Genomic DNA, 20,716 nt, shown 5'->3' with positions numbered 1-20,716 from the left:
TCTCTGTGTACTCAGCTAAACGACACAGACAGACAGACAGATGCCCTGCGGACACATTTGAGACCACAGGATCTGAAATACACAGTAAGGCACGGTGACAAACACCGGTGATCCCAGCGCTCTGGAGGCAGAAACAGGAGACTCTGCATTCAAGGCTAGTTTGGATTACACAGGAAGGCCTAACCTCCAAAACTGTATATAGTGATGCTAGCCCAAACGAACCCAGATATTAGAAGGGTCCAGGGGCTGGCAGTACTCACCTGGGATCTGATTACCTCACATCAGGCTGTGTTCGTGCACAGCAATATTGGCCCAGTGATAGTGGCTGCACTCAGGGAGTAAATTCTACAACCACCTGGGTGTAGAGGAGGAGATGGGACGATGAGCAGAGGGTGAGGCAGACATCAGCAAAAGAGTTTCCACTTCCTACTGCTGTCCTGTTCCTTTTTTTCGTAAGATTTTATTTTTAGTTTTTAATTAATTATGTATATTGTGTGGGTACGTGCACATCGAGTGTGGGTGTCTTCCAAGGAGTTGGAGTTACAAGCTGGAGTTACAGGTGGGTGTGAGCCACCCAGTGTGGGGTGTAAGGAACAGAACTCTGGTCCTTGGCAAGAGTAGCAAGGGGCTCTCTCTTGCCTGGTGAGATGGGACAGGAAGTAGGACAGGCATCACTCTGATACAGATTTAGGGGCTCGTAAAGCTACAAGAACCTAAAGGTTCAGTGGCAGCTTCATCATGCTTGAGGAATCAGCAAGAATCACGTGACCCCTCCCAGGTTAGGGACCACATCTCCCGTGAGTTTGACAGTCACAGTGATCAGCAAGAATTACTGCTTGCAGGCGATATGTGCCTGGTGCTTGCCATTCCCCTGGGACAAGTATACAAAGGAGAACTGAGGACCGGCCACACCCAGTGACTCTGCAGGCAGAGGACAACCACAGGGCCAAGGTCTTGACCATGAAATTTGCCCCCTATGGCAGCTCTGAACAAGCAGTTTCTTTTATGTGGCAAACTGCAAAGGGGCTGGAGAGACGGCTCGTTTGGTAAAGGGCTTGAAGCCCAAGCCTGAGGACCTAGTTCAGCTCCCAGAAGCCATGTGAAAAGCCAGATGCAAGAGCAAATGCCTGTCACCCCTCTGCCCCTGGAAGACCTGATCCCCAGTATCGCTGCTCACCTGTGACGCGGTTCCCCCTCCACTCAGGACCCACGGTAAAAGCCACTACGAAATGCCTTGTATGGCAGCAGTCATGCCCTGTGTCCCGGAGCAACAGAGAAGTCCTCGGCCCACTGCAGGAGTGAGGGTGACACCAGGGAGCACAGCCTCCAGGCTGGAGAATGGAGAACCTCTCTCCAGCTTTAGCAGCTATAAGGTAAGTGTGACAAAATGCTTCAGAAGAGTCTTCCAGACACAAGACTGAGGCAGAAATAACCTGGTGATATCAGCATTTACTCTGGAGACGGAAAGAGAATTTCTGTTGGCTCCCCCTGAAACAGGGGAGCGCATACACCCAAGTCCTCTGTGCCCCAACATTTTCATGTGTGTGTGTGTGTGCGCGCGCGCGCGCGCGCGCGCGTGCACGTGTGCATGCGCTGGGGTAGAGAGGGGGTTTAAAGGTCAACCTTGGGTGTCATTCCTCAGTCTCCATCCATCTTTTAATGATAAATTTATACTACAACTTATTTATGTTTCACCGTGTAGAAGTAAGAGGATATCTTTTGGAAGTTGGTTCTCTCCTTCCATCATGTGGATCCTAGGGATGGAATTCGGGACTTGGTAGTAAGCACTTTACCTGCTGAGCTGTCTCAATGACCAGACTGTTCAGACTGTTTCTTGAAACAAAGCATCTCCCTGGGACCAGGGACTTTTCTATCAGGCTAAGTTGGCTGACTAGCAAGCCCCAGGGCCACCTGCAGCCACACCTCCTCCAGGGAATTTTTTTTTAACGTAGGTTCTGGGGATCAAACTCAAGTCTTTCTGCTAACTGAGCTATCTCCCCAGCCTGAGTCCCTATCATTTTCACAGTGAGAAGTCTGTGCCGCGCCTCTCAAGCTCTGGGCAGAAATGACTCTGCTCATTTTACACGACAGTTTCTTCCGGCTGAAATCCAATCCATGCCCGCCAGCTCACGGAGTCACGAGTGGTTGCTTGTATATAAATGGGAATCTGTGGCTCCCCACTGGCTCTTCCGAGATGGGTATCTACTTTAAAGATTGGCTCTGACCACCTCCCTGGTTGGGCCCAGCTGGGGGAAAGCAAGCCAGCCTCACAGCACCCTGGGGATGGATGATCTTTTCCTTGCCAGACACGACAGACAAAGCTAGGGGCTCACGGGGCAGCAGGAGGGAGTTGGTGATTTCTCCAGATTCCGCACTTGAAACCCAAGCCGCTGGCTGCCCTGGGTTTTCAAACACAAGCAGAGATCCGATTCCGCCTGCTTTGCTGTGACCCAGTTTCTGGAGTGCGGTCCAAGCCCAAGTCTGCAAAGCTCAGACGCTGCTGGAGGCTCCGGGTGTCTGAGGCACCTGAGAGCCCAAAGATGAGGCAGACATGGAGAAAACGAGGATGAAGGAGCTTGATTGGTCATGGTCACTGGAGAAATCAGAGAACTGTACCCAGTGTACGCGTGCTGAGAGCAGTGGACACAGAGTGTGCATGCTGACTCTATACAGAACCTGCCCACAAGTCACGTGAAGGCAGTGTTTTTCAACACTGGGTGAAAACTTTTTTTTTAAATAAAATGTAACGGAGAGGGCTGGGGAGATGGTTGGGAAAGTGTTTACCTTGTGAACACAAACACCGGAGTTCAGCCCCCAGAATCCATGTAAAAAGCTGGGCATGGCAAGTGCTTATAAACCCAGCCCTGGGGAGGTGGAACCAGATGGACCCCTCAGGCTTGCTGGCCGTCAACCTGGTCTAAATTGGCATGGCCCATGGTCAGCGAGAGACCCTGTCTCAAAACAAAGGTGTATGGCAACTACACATGGATGTTTGCACACAGGGCCTCAAGTCACACGTCCCAGCCAAAATCTCAGTTTCTCTACTTCCTGGCTGAGAGACCCCCCCCAAGAGTAAGTTTCCTATGGTGTCTGTTTCCAATGCCTTCAGCTGTAAAGGGTGCAAGAGGTGAGTTGGGGATCCCATATAATGGGTCAAAAAAGCACAGGATGCGTTACTCACAAAAGCCACCATGAACCACAGGATTATTCTTGCATTGATCCCACCTTTACAAGTCAATGCTAGGAAGCACAAAAAAAAAAAACCCTATTTATTTATTTCTGTGTGTTTGTGTATGTCTGCGTGTGTCTTTATATCTGTGTGTATGTGTCTGCGTGTCTGTATATCTCTGTATGTATGTGTCTCTGTGTGTCTGCCAGTGTCTGTATGTATCTGTATGTGTCTGTGCGTATCTGTATAATCTCTGTGTGTATGTGTCTGTATGTATCTGTATATCTCTGTGTGTATGTGTGTCTGTGTATGTCTGTGTGTATCTGTATATCTGTGTGTGTGGGTCTGCGTGTGTATATATGTCTATGTCTGTGTGTGTATGTGTGTCTGCGTATGTCTGTGTATATCTGTATATCTCTGTGTGTATGTGTTTGTGTATCTGTATATCTCTGTTGTATGTGTATGTGTCTGCATGTATATGTATGTCTATATCTGTGTGTGTATTGTGTCTGTGTATGTCTGTGTGTATCTATATATCTCTGTGTGTGTCTGTGTGTTATCTGTATATCTCTGAGTGTATGTGTCTGCATGAGTATGTGTGTCTGTGTGTGTTTGTGTGCGCGTGCTATGGTGAACATGTGAAGGTCAAGGAAGAGCAGGAGTCAATTCTCCTTCCCCCTTGGGTTCCAGGGATGGAACTCAGGTCATCGAGCTTGCATGGCGAGTGCTTTTACTCAGTGAGCCGTCCCGCTGGTCCTTTTTACTGATAGGCCTAGTCAGTGCTAAGGTCAGTGCATGAGTGATGAAAGACAGATTGCACACCACAAACTGTCAGTTATGCTCACCTGACACGCTGGAAAACAAACCCTGGCTGCCAACACTCGTGTGATCTGACTTCAAAGATGCCCAAGACAGCTTATGGAATTCTGGAACTCAGGCGATGACTCCATGACAGGCTATTTTGGTTAGGGTTTCTACTGCCGTGAAGAGACACCATGACCACATAGTTCTTTATGAAGAAAAACATTCAATTGGGGTGGCTTACAGTTTCAGAAGTTTAGTCTGTTCTCATCATGGTGGGACACGGCAGCGTGCAGACAGACATGGTGCTGGAGGGGCTAGAGTCCTACATCTTGATCCATGGGCAACAGGAAGTGAACTGTATGCCACACTCAGTGTAGCTTGAGTAAAGGAAACCTCAAGTCCGCTTCCACAGTGACACATTTCCTCCAACCTTCTAATAGTGCCACTCCCTTTGGGGGCCATTTTCTTTGCAACCACACAGGAACATTTATGGAAATTTCCAGGATGGAACATTTTACGGGGTGGACTGTACTGTACTGTGTTTACCATAATAAGTCATTCAAACTATCAGAACCCAACCTAGCAGAAACAGACAATCTTAAAAGTCTTAGTAAGAAATCAATTTCATAATTAAAAGCCTCACCAAGAAGAAAACCTCAGGCTCTGATGGCCTCACTAATAAATCTAAACTTTGAAGAAAAAATTGATATTGTAGTCCACAAAAACATTTGCCCCATGAAGAGTGCTACAAATCCTAAACCAAGCAATATAGAACTCTCTCTTTAACTGTGGCTTACCACAATTTCAGTTACCCACCTTCAACCAGAGTCTATAAATACTAAATGGAAAATTCCAGAACAAATGACTCATCAAGGTTATACTGTATACTGTTCTGACTGATCAGGGCAGGGGCACATCCCTTTGTCCAGTGTATCCACACTGTATACACTACCCTCCTTATAGACACTTTGTAGTTGCCTGAGCTGTCAATCAACTATTCCAATTCCCAGTGATCTCATTCAGGAATGGGCCTCAGCAGCAGTGGTGTGTCAAAACTCACAGCAATCTCCCTGCCTCCATGTCTTTCTTTGGTTTTGTTTTGGTTTTGTTTTTTGAGATAGTCCTACTTGTCCCGTCCTAGAACTCACTCTGTAGATGAGGCTGGCCTAGAACTCACAGAGATCTGCCTGACTCTGCCTCTTGGGTGCTGGGATTAAGGCATGCACCACCTCCAGGCTTAAAAGGATCTTGAAATACATTCACAATATCACACAACTATCATCAACTATTGTGTGTTTATTACCTCCAAAGGAAAGCTTTAGACGGGATGTAGTCAAAGTGCTTGCCTAGCATGAAAAGGGGAGTGGAGGGGAGTCAATCCACAGCACTTAAAAAAACAAAAGAAAACTAGAAGCCCCAAACATCAGGCAGTTACTTCCACTCCCCAGCCCGGGGGACTGATGCTGTGTTTCTGATCCTATGACTCGGCCTGTACTGACATTTTATAAACAAGAATCGTGACTCACACTGCCTTAACTATGCCTACTTTCACTTAAGAGTGCTTCAAGGTTCAACTCAATTACAACACACAGAGGTGGTCCAATCTCTCCATGTGTGCACACACCACATCTGGCTTACCCACTTCATCCACAGAGGGACAGGTGGGCTGTTTCCACCTCTGGCATCTTGGGAACAATGCTATAAACTGTGCGCAGTTTTTGCTTAGTCCCTATTTCCAATTGTGATCCAAGTGGAATTGCTGGATCACAGGGAGTTTGGTTCTGTGTTTAACTTTCCAAAGACCTCCACACTGCTTTCTCAGACAGCAGCACCATCTTACCCACGACCAACCATGTCCCAGGGTCTCACTTTTTCCGCGTCCTTACCAACAGTTGCTATCTGCTAACCCCTTTGATCAAAGCCACCCCAGGGCAGTATGAGGTGGACTGTGGTCTTGGCTTGTATCTTCCTCTGACTAATGACGCCAGGTGTCTTTCCATGTGCTTCTGCCATCTGTGAATGGGATCAAGCAATGCTTGTGCTTTGCTGGTTATCAGCCCTTCCACTGTGAAGTCTTAGCCCCTAACTTTTCAATAGGAAACAAGCCAAACATCCACCAAGAGATGAGCAGACCAACCACAGGACAACTGGCCAGTGAAGCGCTCTTCAGCAAGAATCACGCATGGATCTCAGAGCCACAGTGCAGAGTTAAAGCAGAGACACATCGAGTACAACAGGGCAGCTCTTCCTGCACCTTTTTCTTTCTGAAGGCTCGGTTATCCAGTCAATCACAGCCCAAAAATACTGAATGGAAAGTTCCAGAAATAAATAATTCATAAGGCTTAAATTACAATTCTAAGCATCCCAAAGAACTGTCACTACCAATTCCACCCCACTGGTGCAGTCTGCCTTCCTTTTCTCCAGAGCATCCACACGGCGTTTCCTTCTTGCCTCCTGGATACTTAACAGCATCAGTTACCAGATCGACTCCACACCACAGGCCTGCTCAGCTCCCCATCACTTCAGTTAAAAAAAAATGGCCCCAAGAGGCAGAGCAATGACGCTGGCAATGCAAAGGGTCCACAGAAAAGATGGAAGAAGCTTCCACCTGACAAGTGTTCCTTCACGGTTGCACTACAAGTTTGCACACATGCTCACCCTTCCACTGCACACACCCGCACGCATACTCTTACACCCTCACATTTCACATACCCTCCACACACACCCTTCACAGGCTTCCACTTTTACCCTATCAACCTGCTATCCTTACACACATATCACAGACTTCCACGCTGACTCTGCCACTCACTCGCACATTGGTACATTCGTGCATGCGGGCAGGCCCCACCCTCACACTCCCTCTATCCACAGCTTCCTGCCTGCACTTAGGACTGTGTCCCCTAGTTGAGGGCAGCGGTCCATGAGATGCTGCACCATTACGGATGCGACATATGGGAAGCATCCTCACAGACACACATGTGCTGTTTGTATACACATAGGAGAAAACTTCCGTGCGAAGTGCCTACTTGTGTAAACAGGATCGTTCGATGCACTGCACTGAAGGCTGAAGTTTCAAGTAAACCCTTGAGCAGCTTCTTCACACGAGCAATCAACACGGCCCTCAGCGACTATTAACGTCTAATTATGGAGGCCAGAATAGGGTAGTGAGCCCAGGACCCTCACCCAGACCCTAACTGTCCCCAGCAGACACCGTAACTCCTCCCCTGCACTGCGGCAGATCCCAAGCACCCTTTAGTGTCCTGTGCTCTCATGGTAATAACTACACTGTGGTCATAAAGACGGCCCCCATACCACCGTCACTCAGAAAATGTCTCACCGCCTAGCTCTGACAGGGACTCCTGTGAGAGGCTTTGGGGGGCCTGAAATCTCCAAGTGCCCCCTAGAAGCCATTCAGAGGAGAAGTGTGATCAGGGTTCACATGGGCAGTATATGAGAGTTTAGCCCAAATGACAGGAACCTAAAATAGGGTGGGGCTGCTGACCAAGCCAGGGTCAGCAACAGATGTGCAATGGTGCAGTACAGGTAAGTGCAAAGTGACTCAGGGAGGGGCCCAGCTGCAAAGCAAGCTCCCAAGAGCAAAACAGCCATGGGCTCTTCCCAAAAAGCTCCGTCCTTGGTGTCTGCTCTGGGGAGAACCAGCAGCTCACCCCATAACAGACCAGGTTATCTCCTAACAGACTGCCACTTCTTTCTACATCTCCTCCGGGCAAGAGAGTTACACTGAGGTCTAGCAAACCTCTCTCCCTTGCCTGACCTGCCTAGCTTTGGGCCACACCCTGAGTCACCCAGGGACAGCCACGTCTTCAGCTAGGATGGCAGAGACAGGCTGCCCAGACTGCAGCTGCCAAGCTCAGAATGGCTCTTAGCCAAGGGAACAAAAGGGACCCTCCCCTCAGTCTCAGCTTCAGCCAATCTCACCAGTACGTCCACTATCTAGTGGTCCTTCTGGAACTGTCACCATCGGAGAGAAATAGACGGTGTGGTAGCCCACACCTGTAACCCCAGCACTCAGGAGGCTGAAAAGGGAGTCCAGGTCATAGACCAACCTAGGATACACAGTGAGACCCTAAGTAGGAGGGAGGCAGGAAGGGAGGAAGCAAGGGAGGGGGAACTGCCCCCTGCCAGCAACTGCTAACAGCGGCTTTTCCCAAGACCACCTTGGGCAATCAGCATGTTCATGCTAAGGCTCTCTAGGAGCTGGGAGACAAAGGGACAGGGAGCCTGAAGGAAGCAGAGGGGGCACCTTTTCCAAGTCCTCTGAACCCAGCAAATTCTAAACACATGGGAGCAGTTTGTTTTAAAGGACAATAATCAAGAAGCAAATTGCAAATTCCCTTCTAAGACACTGCACAGTTAACTCAGGTATAACGAGGATGCCCTGGAGTAGGTAACGAAGGTCCCAGGCCAAGAGCACTGGCTCCAGGTTCACCCCATATAACAAAAGAATCAAGATAAAAGAAACTGGGTCCCCGGCCCTCCCAGGGCAGGCTCCTTCCAGAAGCACCTCAAATGGCTTGAGAAAACCATTGATCTCTGAGATGCATTATTGATTGGGCCGTCCATTAGCACACATTCCCACAGCACTGACCTGTGCCACACACCAACCATGCCTGGGGTGCGGTAGGCCTCTTTGGACACCATCCATAAAGAGCAACCTATAGAGGAGCAACTGTCTACAAGTGGATGATGTCACCCGAAACACTGCCCTGGTCCCAGACCCACAGGATCCCGGAGGCAGCATGGTCCATGTACCATGCACCTCCACCCGCAGTCCAGGACAGGCTATCACTTGACTCCAGCCACCGGGGAGGAGTTTGTAAGGCAGGCTATGTGACAGTCAGGAGTCTCTGGAGTCCATAGACAGAGGGACGTCGTGGCTCCATTTCAGAGGATAGACAGACTGAAGCAAGCCCATTACAGGAAGACAGCCTCTGACTCTTGCCCTGGATCCGGGTCTCACAACATCATGCAAGAAAGGAATCTTGGGCAGAGTTGCAATTGGTACAGGCAGCATGCTTTTGTTTCTTTGTTTTACTTGCTGTGTCGGCCAGCCAGACACCTGAGTCTTAAGGTCTGGAAGGACAGTCCTTACCCATACAAGCATCGTTCATCATTCTATACTTCCTACTTCTCTACGGATGATCGTTCTGACATGATGTGCACAGACAGCAACGGTCAAAGTGACAATCAGGCCATTATAGTCACTACGGGGATCTTCCCCCACCACTGCTCAAGGCTGCCTGCTTCTGGGACATTGTAAACATTCCCAAATAACCCTGCCTAGGCAGCCAGGAGACAAGTTGGACGCCAGGGGCACAGATGATGTGACAGGCCGCTGGTGTCACTTCACCCCCCTGGGAAAGAAACTTCCGTTGGGTAGCGCCTGGTAGACCTACAGCAGGGTCAGATGGCTGGCTACAGGCCCTGGTCCAGTGAGAGGCTGGCCACCCACGGGCCTGGGCTGTGCTCAAAACAGTGAGGTTTTCAAAACAAAAGCAGCGCAAGTTCATGTGGCAAACGCCCCAGAACGTAGGGACAGGCCTTTCCACCACATGCTTCATTTGAAGCAAGACTCCAGGTTCGCCCACAGAGAGACGAAACCGAATAAATAAAAAGGACAGCTACGTGCTCGGCTCTGTTTTTCACGCCATGACTGGCAAAGCCCCAACCGAACCAGCCCCCTGCGAATCACCGGGCGCCAGCAACAGGTGCAGCCCAAGCTAAAGCTTGTGGTGCCGGGCGGTTCTAGAATAACGCAGCCCGAATCTTCCAGGAAGCCAGAGCCTTGTAGCGCCCACTGCCCGGTGGTGGCGACCCTACAGCGGCAGCCCTGTGAGCCGCACCTGTCTGAGCGCACCGCGCCACATCCGGTGCACCCAAGCCAAGGCCTGGGAGACCGAAATAGAAGCCGGTTAGGCCGGGGCTGGCAGCCCGGCTAGGGGTACCGGGCCTGACCTGGCTGGCAGGCGCGGCCCAAAGGGGCAAGCACCCGGGGGTCCCAGCGCGCAGGGCCTGGCCAGGCCAAAGTCGCGATTGGCTGCGCGCGTCCAGCGTCCCTGCTCCAGAGCAGCCACCTGCCTGCCAGGGCCCGGCGGGAGCCAGAGAGAGAAGGCCGGGGAGGGATCCGGGCTGGGATGAGACTGCAGAGAGGGTCTGGGGGACGCGGCGAAAATGGAGAGGGGCTCTGAGGGATCCGGGTGGGAAACAGAGGGGATCCGGAGGATCCGGGTGCGAATGCAGAGGGAGTCTGGAGGCATCCAGGTGGGAATGCAGACCGGGTCTGTGCGGTGTGGGAGGCTCTGGGGAGGAAGCTCGGAGGGTTCCTGGGGGCTCCGCGAGAACGCAGGAGGGGTTCTAACTGGGTTCCCTCGGTTTCTCGCGAGGGGCTCCCAGCGCCCCGCGCACCTGCCCAGCCCCGTGCGCGCTCCTCCCGCGCCGGCCCAGTGGCTTACCTGAAGCGCGCGTCCGACCCGCGGCGGCTCTCGGCGGGGCTCGGCCGGGGTAGCTCCGCGCCAAGAATGGCGGCAGCGATGGTGGCAGCAACGACAGAGGCAAACGGCAAGGGGAGGTTGCGGCGGGAAGGCCGGGCAGCGCGGAGATGCTGCGGCACGCGAGGGCGCGGAAGCCGGCGTGGGGACCGAGGGCGCGGGGCGAGCGCGTAGGCCCCACCCCCTCTCCCTCCCTTCCCGCCTCCTCCCCTCCCCCTCCCGTCTCTTCCCTCCCCTCGCCCCTCCCCCTTCCTCCTCCTCCCTCCTCTCACCCCCAACCTCTCTCCCTTCCTCCTTGCCCTCTCGCGCTCCGCCCCTGTTTTCACCTTCCCCACTCTCTCTCCTGCCCCCTCTCTTCTCCCTTCCCTCCCTCCCTTCCTTTCCTTTCCCATCCACCTTCCACCACCTCTTCTTCTTTTCCCCCAACACCCTCTTCCTCCTTTTCCTCTCTATCTCTTTTCCTTCCACCCCCTCACCTCGCCCCACTCCCAGTCCTGGAGGTCCTGGCCCAGAGGCTTTTTCCTACCTTAGCCCGGTCTCTTGAAAAAAAAAAAAAGAGAGATTCCCAGCAAAGGAGACTTTTCCTTCCTTTCAGTCTCTTAATGATCCAGTTTGTCCCTCTAGGTTCCCAAAGTCTCCTGCACCTCAGACTCTGGCTCCACCAGGGTTGGCCCAGAGATCCTGGGCTCTTGACTCTGTGATCTATGGCAGACCCTTTGGGGTTCTCAGTGCAAGGTACCATTCCTCCTGTGATACCTTGACTTCGCTAAAGGTTTCTCAGCTTCCCGTGGATGAAAGGGTTCCTGTATGTAGCTCCCAGTGAGATGCATTTCTCACTAATTCTGGGCCTCCTGTAGTTGGTACAGAGGCTAGGGACATAACAAGATCCTTAACCTGTTTGCTGAGATTGATACTCCAGAACCTACATTAAGAAGCTCCAAACAGCCGGGCGGTGGTGGCGAACGCCTTTAATCCCAGCACTCGGGAGGCAGAGGCAGATGGATCTCTGGGAGTTCGAGGCCAGCCTGGTCTACAAGAGCTAGTTCCAGGACAGGCACCAAAGCTACAGAGAAACCCTGTCTCGAAAAAAAAAAAAAAAAGAAGAAGCTCCAAACATTGGTGCTCTCTTGTGATCCCAGTGCTGAGGCAGAGAACACTGGGGGACCTCTGGATGGAGCTTGCTGCCCAGAGTGCCTGTCTCACCTACTTCAGCCTGTCCCAGATTCCAGTAAGAGATCCTGTCCCCTAAAACAAAGTGGACAACACCTGAGGAGCAACAGCAAGTTTTGATCCCATGACACCCCCCCCCCCCGCGCGCACACACACACACACTGTATACACAGGCTATGTCCTTTTCTACCTGTGAAAGTTGTTCAAACAGTAACAGGCCAAGATGGGAAAGTCCTGTTCAGAGACACAGTCCCCACAAAAGGATACCCAGTTCCTAAATGAACCCGTCCTAGGTACTCCAAAAAGGAGTCAGGTCCAGTCTCCACCTCAGGGTCATGGCTTCCTGAATTACAACATGGGATTGGGACTGTTGGGATAGTGGGAGCCGACAGCAATCAAACTCAACACCCCTAAGGTTAGGTCTGAGGGAGGGTCAGGAAGCTCCTCTGGGATCAGTCTACCTGTCTGTGCCTGACTAACTAGAGCAGAACAGACCCACTAAAGGTGAAGTCAGTAGAACCAACCAGGGCAGTGTGGGTTGTCTTTGCTGTAGGGGTCATGACTTGCATTGGGCCTGGAATCCGGCAAAACTCAATTTGATTCTTGGTTCCTTTGCTTCCAAGTTGACCTTGGGCCCCCATTCTCTGCTGCTCCTTGAGAGAAACAGGCGAGCAGCCTTGGGGGATGCTGCAGGAACATGGCCAGAGAACAGTGGGCAAGGCTTATAGAGTTCATGTGACTATGACATGGAAGAAGGAAGGAGGAGGCTTCTCCAGCTGCTTCCTGTTCTGAGTGTTGGTGCACCCCTGTCTTTGTTCTGACTGAACCACAGCACAGCAGGAACAGGTTAGTCCAAGGCCTATTTAACAGCATCCTGTATCCCAGGAAGGAAGATGCTCATAGAATGTCAATGCATACGTAAATGCAAGTGCTACAGAGATGGAAGGGACTCTCCTTTGTTCTTTACAGATGCACAGCTAGAATGTGGCTCCCTTGCTTGGGTAGCCAGCAGCATCTTAGGGGTAGAGGTGAGGGCAGGCGACACACTAGAAACTTCCAGCTTGGAAAATTACTGTGTGCAGCCCAATCAGTGGGATCCACAGAGCTGTAAATTGCCTAGAGAAGGAGGACCCTGCAGGATCACGAACAGAAGATCTGGATACCGGGGTGCAAATTACATGAAACAGTGGCTTCGTGACCCTTGAGAGAGGTTCTGAGGGATCTCTGAGTTGACTGCCCCCATGGGAACCTTCCCTCAGACACACTGGGCAGGAGGGGACCTGCTAGAGGGCACTGCAGCTGGAGGAGAGAGGGCAGCGTGGAGCTCAGCAGAGACCATGCTGTAGCTGTCCTGGAGTCCACAGCTCTAGCCTCATGGAACTTCCAGTTATTTCTTAGCAAGTCCAGTGGAAATGGATAAGAAGAAAAAAAAACCCTCTAATTGCTCTCCAGCAAGCCCAGCCTGCAGTTAGAATTGCATTCTCTGGTCCATTTGATGGCCTAGGACCCCGCCCCCCATTCTAGTCTGTCTTTCTTTTATTGCTGTTAGCATTTTGGTTTTTGAAGGTTTGCTTTTATGTTATGATGCATATGCGTGTTTTGCCTGCATATATTTATATCCATCACATTCATGCAGTATCTGCAGAGACCCTAAGACACTATCAGACTTCCTGAAGCTAGAGTGACAGGTGCTTGTGAACTGCCCCACATGGATGCTGAGAACCAAACCCTGTGCAAAACCAGCAAGTGATCTCTGCTGAGTGAACTCTCCAACCAAACATGTTATCTTTGCATCATTTGAATATATATATATACATATATATATATATATGCGATCAGAAAACTAACCCCAGCCTGCATCTGCTCTAGCCAGCTTCCCCTCCCTCTAACTAACTTCAAGCAGATTGTCCAGAAACATTGAGCACTTAGACACATACCTGGGTTACAAAATATTTTTCTGCATCTTTCTGTGAGAATATTGATATCCTCTATATCCAGAGGAGAAAGCTAACCCCAGGGATAAGATTCAAACCTCACACGAGAAAGACTCTCAAGTGTGGTAGCTTCAGTGGCGCACACAGACTTGCTTGGACCATTCTCAGGGCAGCTGGGCAGAGCCCTGGGCTTCCAGGCTTCTGCCTCACAGTGGGAAGCAGGAGGTACCCAAGGCTGGCTGGAGGCTTTGTCCAGCCATCCAAGTGGGGGATTTCCACCCCAGGAGAGCAGGTCAGCACGGTTATCAAGGTTCTCACACTGAACAGAGAAATGCTTCCCCACCCCTGCATCCCACCCTCTGCACACAGTGGTTGACATCTGCCTCGGGAAATATAAAGACATCTCCTTATAGGTGTGCGTGCGGGGTAGGGAGGGTCACATGGATGTGGGAGCATGTGAGCATGCCTGTATATGGAGGACAGGACAATCTTGAGTGTCATTCTTCAGACACCATCCTTGTTTATTTTGTTGTTGTTTGAGACGGGTCTCTTACAGGCTTGCAGCTTTCAGAGTTGTCCAGGCTGGCTGGCTGGCTGATGAGTCCCAAAGAGCCCCAAGGGATCCATTTATCTCTGCTTCCCCAGCATGGGATTATGAGCGCATACAACCACACCAGATTTATTATTAGTTTTAGCATGGGTTCTGGGGATGGAGCCCCAATTTCTCTTCTCCTAAGGCAAGCATTGTGTCTCCCCAGTGCCTGAAGAGAGGTCTTTTGAATGTGATCAGCAATATGGGACGGCACCTCAATTATTTTACCTCCAAGGTGACTGCCACCCCCATCCTGTCCCTGCCTCTTTCCCCACACCCCCCCAGAATCAGCCTTTCCAGGACAGCCTCTCCAAACAAAGTGTCCATCACCCCTCGGGAGCCTCTGAGGCCTCCAGATGCCCCCTGGTGCTTTCCGGTGCCTCTCCTCTCCCCTCCCCCAAGCCATGAAGGACCCTTTCCCTAAATAAAGTGTGTGCTGGGAATCTTAGAGCCAATCCTGCAGCAGGGTATAAATGGGGACCTGCTGAGCTGCTGCTGCTAGTGCTGCTCTTTTCTGCTTCCTGCATCTCAGCTGTCAGGCCAAGCACTAACTAAATGGGCTCCAGGGCTGTAATCTAGCCCTCAGCACTCTCTGCAATACTTCCCACCTCCCTGCGCACACAGCACAGTTACAAAGCTGTCCTTTGTCATCTTCCAAAGGGGCTGTGCTTTGCTCCCGTGCTAACTTAGTAAGTGGCTGTGAAGCAGGGGGGGGGGGGGGAGTCCACCTCAGCCTTACCATCACCTCTTTTGACCTGACCTTCAGGGCAACCTACTAGCTGCCAGAGCCATGGGGCCCCGGGCCTCCGGGCACCTTTGTTTTTTCGTTGTTTGTTTTTTGCATTTGCCTATTGTCTGATGTCACTTCCAACACATCCCAGCAGAATTAAGTGTTCCCCACTCTACCCAGCAGCTAGAATGTCACTCCAGCGTCTCTCACCACAAGTTGGAGTTTATGTTGGCTTCGACTAAAATGGTTTCTGGGAGTTTTTCTTTCTTCTCTGAGCTATATTTGGTGATCTCTAGTCTGGTAAAGCCTACAGACATCTCAAGGCTCATGGGAAACCAGTTATCCAAATGTTGCAAAGTGTGGTCTCTTCACTTCGTCAGAAGCAATGGGACCAGAAAGTCACTGTTCTGAGGTCACAATAAACTACCCACTATTCTATGCCTGGTGGCAACTGATGTATGGAAACTACTATGATATGCACTGGTTAACATTAAACATTAACCATATGACAGATGTGACTCCATGATTTTGTGTCTTCACGGCTCCTAGAAAGAAACCCTTCCTCTCAGTTAAAAGGTAGAAAGACGATATTCAACTTACAAAATATGTGTTTATTCTTTGACAATTTCATATACAATCTTAATCATACACCACTACCTCCTTGTGCCTCCCACTGCTCCTAGATAGCTCCCATCTTCCTATCCTCTCTCTCTCTCTCTCTCTCTCTCTCTCTCTCTCTCTCTCTCTGTGTGTGTGTGTGTGTGTGTGTGTGTGTGTGTGTGTGTGTGTGTGTTTGAGACAGGGTTTCTCTGTGTAGCCCCGGCTGTCCTGGAACTCACCTTGTAGACCAGGCTGGCCTCAAGTTCACAGAGATCTGCCTGTCTTTGCCTCCTGAGTGCTGGGATTAAAGGCATATGCCACCTCTGGCTCTTTCTCTCTCTTTTTTTTAAAACCCACTGAGTCCAGTTGGTGCTACCAGCCAGAATGTTGACTGACCTTGCTAGCTTATTTTGTGCAGGTCACGTGCAAACAACCATGGCTACAGTGACGTCATTGTGCAATGGCCATGTCATGGCCAGGGAACATCTTCCCTATCCTCCATCTTTAACGTTCTTTCGGCACCCTCTCCTGCCAAGTTCCTCAGCTTTGGGGGAGGGTGTTTGCTTTCTATAACTTTCCCACGCAACCATCCATTGTAGATGAATCCTGCCAAGATGATCTGATCAAGGATGACATTGGCTTTCTGGGGGTGGACCCTGTTGGGGGAGGACCCAAGGGCCGTATGCACTCTAGACAAAGTGCAGACACAGAGCCACACCCAATTCCTTGTTACTTTTTGCTAAAGTCACACATAATACTTGTGTGACTTTTCCCTCAAGCAGGAATCCTGGCCATAGGCAATGGTCACAGTGCCCAGTCTACTGGTTCACTGACACCCAACGGTTCCCCAGGTTCTGTCAGGTCACACAGTTAGGGACTCTTCCCTACTTGTTGACTCTGTCCCCTCTTCCTCTAATTGGCTCCAGTTCTGTTCAGACCTAGCTTCCATTCTGCCCTGCTCAAGACCCAAAGCGTTGACCACTCAGGCTCTCTCTGTTGCAAGACTCTGGGTGTGAGCAAACTCTGGCGACTCTATCACTTGCTGAGTGAGTATGTGAGCAGATAAAAGTCATTTCTATTGAGGATGGGAAAATAGATGTCAGTAAATGATCAGAAAACTTCTAACTACACTGTAGCATCACCCTTGCTGTTACAGAAGAAGCAGAAGTATTCTCACAGATCAGAATATCTGAAACTAAGCAGCTCGTGCCTGTAATCCCAGCACTTGGGAGCCTGAGGGAGGAGAAGAATCACAGTTCAAGGCTGGCCTGGGCTACAGATTGAGACTAAGCCTCAAAAACTATATTAAATTAAAATTTAAACCCCCCAGCATCGGCAAGGACGTGGAACAGCCGAGACCCATCTTCGCGTGAGTGGGAAACAGTGCAAGCACTCTGGGAAGCCGGCAGTCATGTGTCTAGGGTTTGCTGCAATCTGCCATCTAACATAACCAGAAAAGTTGCGGTGAAGAGGGCACAGGAAAGCAGACTTAATAAAACATCTGAAATAAAGTAGAAGGGACAGCATGTATGACTCTCAGTATCTCAATGGAGGACCTGTCCCTTACTTCAGATTTTGATTATTATAGAAAATAACAAAAATCTGCGGAGGGGGAGAGACTTCTTGACAGTTGAGAGTCCTCCCTGCTCTTCAGAGGATCCCAGTTCAGTCCCCAGCACCCATGTCCAGTGGTCACCACCCTCTGTAGCTTCAGCTCCAGAGATAGGACACCCTCTTCTGAACTCCAACTCCAAGAACATGCGCAGCCTCCCCCACTCCCACACAGTAAAATAATGAAATAAATCTTTGAAAAAATATCCTGCTGAGAGTTGGGTGATAATTCAGTCAGGAAAGTGGGAGTTCAATCCCTCAAAACCCATGTTAAAAAAAAATAAAAAGAAAATAGGCTTGTTATCCTAGGGCAATAAAGGTGTTTGAGGCTTTGATCCAGTCAACCTAGTCTACTTGGAAAGTTCCAGGCCTGTAAGAGACCCTGTCTCAAAAAACGAGGCAGCTGGTACCTGATGAATGAAACCAAAAGTTGTCCTCCTGGCCTCCACAGGCTATGTGTACATACACACACACACACACACACACACCCGTTTCTGGTGGGAAGATGCTGCCCCCAGGCTGACCTCTGCCCCCAGCAACACAAAGGCTGCAGTTGTCCAGGAGAAACACCACGTGCACTATTGCGCTGCCCTCATTTTTTTTTTTTAAGAAGGGGGCCTATGACAGTTAATCTTCTCCTGCACTGCCTGGCTACTTCGAGAAAGGGTTTGGACCTAACCGTTTGAGCTTCTATACAGGCTTTCAACAAGCATGTTGATATTTTTCTAAATTCCCAGCATGCAGTGGGCAGTACCCACCAGTGCGGTATATTTGCTTTGGAAGCTTCTGGGCAAATGCAACCAATGAGGCTGAGCAGTTATGTGCTAAGTCCCTCTCTAGGAGCACAGGCTGATTTCAGTGGATGGATTCAGCAGCCTTTGGAAGGGTGTGTGTGTATGCACACGTGCGTGCGTGCATGCATGTGTGTGTGTGTGTGTGCTGTGATTCTGAATCCCGTGGTTTCAGTACCTTTTAAAGAAGACAAATAACATCCTATGGTTTCTCTTCTAGCTGAGACTCACAAGGGGGCCTGGTAATCTGTCATGCCAGGATTCGCAAGCTCTTTCTGCCCTCTGTGCTGGAGGGTCTCTGAGCCAGCCTCTCTTCAATCAAGACCTTTCACGCATGTGACCAGAGGCATTTGAGCAAGGCCAGGTTTTATCTCCCTTGGTACAGTATAGAAAATGGTATGTTTCCAATGAAAACCCCACTTACCAGGCTGGGGAGATGGTTCAGTCAGTATGCCTTGCAAGCATAAGGGCCCAAGTTCAAGTCTCAGAATCTACATAAAACCCAAGAGTGGTGATGCACAGTGTATTAGAGGAACAAAACAGGACTGATGGAACGAATATATGTGTGTATGTATATATGTATGGATGGATGGACAGACAGAATTTACTAGAATGACTTAAAGGCTATGGTCCAGCTAGTCTAACAATGGCTGTCTACCAACAGAAAGTCCAAGAACCCAGTAATTGTTCAGTGAATGAGTCTGGATGTCTTATCTGGTCTTCAGTATACACCAGAATCCCAAAGAAGTGGGCTCTAATGCCGGGGAAGGGATGGGTTTGCCAACAAGGACAAGCAGGAAAGGAGCAAAAGCTTCTTTCCTCCGTGTCCTTTATAGAGGCTTCACAAGAAGTTGTGGCCCAGATTAAAGGTGGCCCTCCCCACTTCAAAAGATCCTGATTAAAGGTGGGTCTTCCCACTTCAAATGAGCTCATTAAGAAAATCCCGCACAGGCTTTAGTTAATTCCAGATGTAGTCAAGTTGACAATAATCATAGCCATCCCATGAGCTTATAATCTCAGTCCTGGGATATCAGAGACAGGCAGCTCCCTGGGACACATCTAGTCTGTCAAGATAGGGTCAGCGAGAGACCGTGTCTCAAAAGAATGGGGGATGATTCTGGGTTCTGATGGAACCAACTGGAACAGCTGGGCCTACAGGAAGCTTCAAAGCTAAGAATGAATGGAGGGGGTGTCTGCATGTGTCTGAAGACAAGAGGTCAACCTAGGGCCTTGATTCTCAGGCACCTTTGTTTTTTGAATCAGGGTCTCCCAGTGGCCTGGAGCTCACCGAGTAGCCGAGTATGACTGGCTAGCAAGCCCTGGGGATCTGCCTTCCTCCGCTGTTCTGGGAACTGAAGTGCACTGCTGTCCCCAGATTTTTTTCCACGTGGTTTCTGGGGACTGAAGTCAGGTCCTCATGCGTGCACTGCAAGTATCTCTCCGAGTTCAGAGATTTTAAAATAAGAATTTCTTAGTTTGTTTGCTTGGTTTCTGTATGTTCCTTAGACATGACATAGATGACCTTGTTCCCGTGTTTATAATTATATTAATTAAACACTCCTAATATTACTTAATGACTCAAGGTGTGTACCTGCCAGGTGAAACTGGAGGTCTGTTTATTTGATTGTAAACCTCAATCATACTGTAGCAAGCTGTGTGTCAGGCTCCAAGCTCGGACAAGCCAAGAAAGGCACCCTCTGTTTGTCCCTTGTGCTCCCATGTCACAGCCCTGAGTGGGTGATCTCAGCCACTCCCTCCTCCCCAGCTCACTCTTAGGGCCACACGAACTTCAACCAAGGACTTTCCTGCTCATCTTTGAGAGCTTAGAAGGTGTTCGTCAGCATTCCGTTGCTGCGATGAGACACTCGAGATGGTCAGTCTCTAAGGATGGAATGTTTCGCTGTTGGTTCATGGTTTCAGAGATCTTAGTTCACAGTCGTTCATTGCTGGGGTAGCAGAGTACCTCACAGTGGCAGCGCGAGGTGCAGGAGGCCTGCTCGTCACAGAAGCCAGATGCAGAGAGGCAGGAAGTGGTTTTCAGGCTATACCCCTATGTCTTAGTGTCTTTTCTATTGCTGCTGTGATGAGACAGCATGACCAAGGCAACTTATAAAAGAAGGAGTTTCTTTGGGGTTTACAGTTCAGAGAATGAACGCACGTCCATTATTATGGTGGGGAAGCACAGCAGCAAGCAGATAGACATGGTACTGGAGCAGTAACTGAGAGCTTGAGAGCTTGTAAGTCGGGGCAGAGAGAAAGAGAGAGGAGAGGGAGGAAGGGAGGGAGGGAGAGAGAGAGCGCGCTAACTAGGAATGGTGTGGGCTTTTTGAAACCTCAAAGCCCACCCCCATTGACACACCGACACACCCCTTCCTATAAGGCTACACCTCCTAATCCTTCCCAAACAACTCCACCATCTGAGGACCAGGTAGGAAACTGTCTGAGCCTCTAGAGTCCATCCTAATTCAAACCACCACACCTAAGGACCTAACTCCTTCTCACTAGACCCCCTCTCCTAAGGATCCCACCATCACCAGGAGCATCATAGGAGCCAAGTCTTCAAAACCCGGCCTTTCAGGGAACAGTTAAAACCCAAACTATAAGGAGTCATTCACAGGCCACCAGGACAGTCACCTCACTTCAGCCTCCTCATGGTGACCACGGATACTGTTTCCCACGTGAGCCCCTACCAGGGGCCATGCAGGTTAAATACTGTATTTCGTGACTTAAAGGTCACCACACCGACTGGACAGGAAATAGAGCAAACAACCTCTGAAGGACAGAGGTTTCCAGCACAGACAGACTC

The 20,716-nt window shown here is 50.2% G+C and overlaps 1 protein-coding gene across 8 annotated transcripts in view; it reads right to left on the bottom strand.

Annotated features, from left to right (window-relative positions):
- Positions 1–10,650, bottom strand: part of LOC121453399 (semaphorin-4D-like) — a 98,115-nt gene extending 87,465 nt beyond the window's left edge. For all 8 annotated transcript variants that reach the window (XR_005975000.1, XR_005974995.1, XR_005974996.1 and 5 more), the window contains exon 1: positions 10,447–10,650. The gene's annotated coding sequence lies outside the window, so the exon portion shown is untranslated. The remainder of the gene's footprint in view (positions 1–10,446) is intronic.
- Between the last annotated feature and the right edge of the window lie 10,066 nt (positions 10,651–20,716).

This window comes from Microtus oregoni, unplaced genomic scaffold, assembly GCF_018167655.1.
Source record: "Microtus oregoni isolate MIOR12 unplaced genomic scaffold, Mior012 000011F_ref0000422, whole genome shotgun sequence".
Classification (NCBI taxonomy): Eukaryota; Metazoa; Chordata; class Mammalia; order Rodentia; family Cricetidae; genus Microtus; species Microtus oregoni.
Note: the sequence above shows the minus strand (reverse complement) of the source record. Positions and strands in the feature narration are given on the sequence as shown.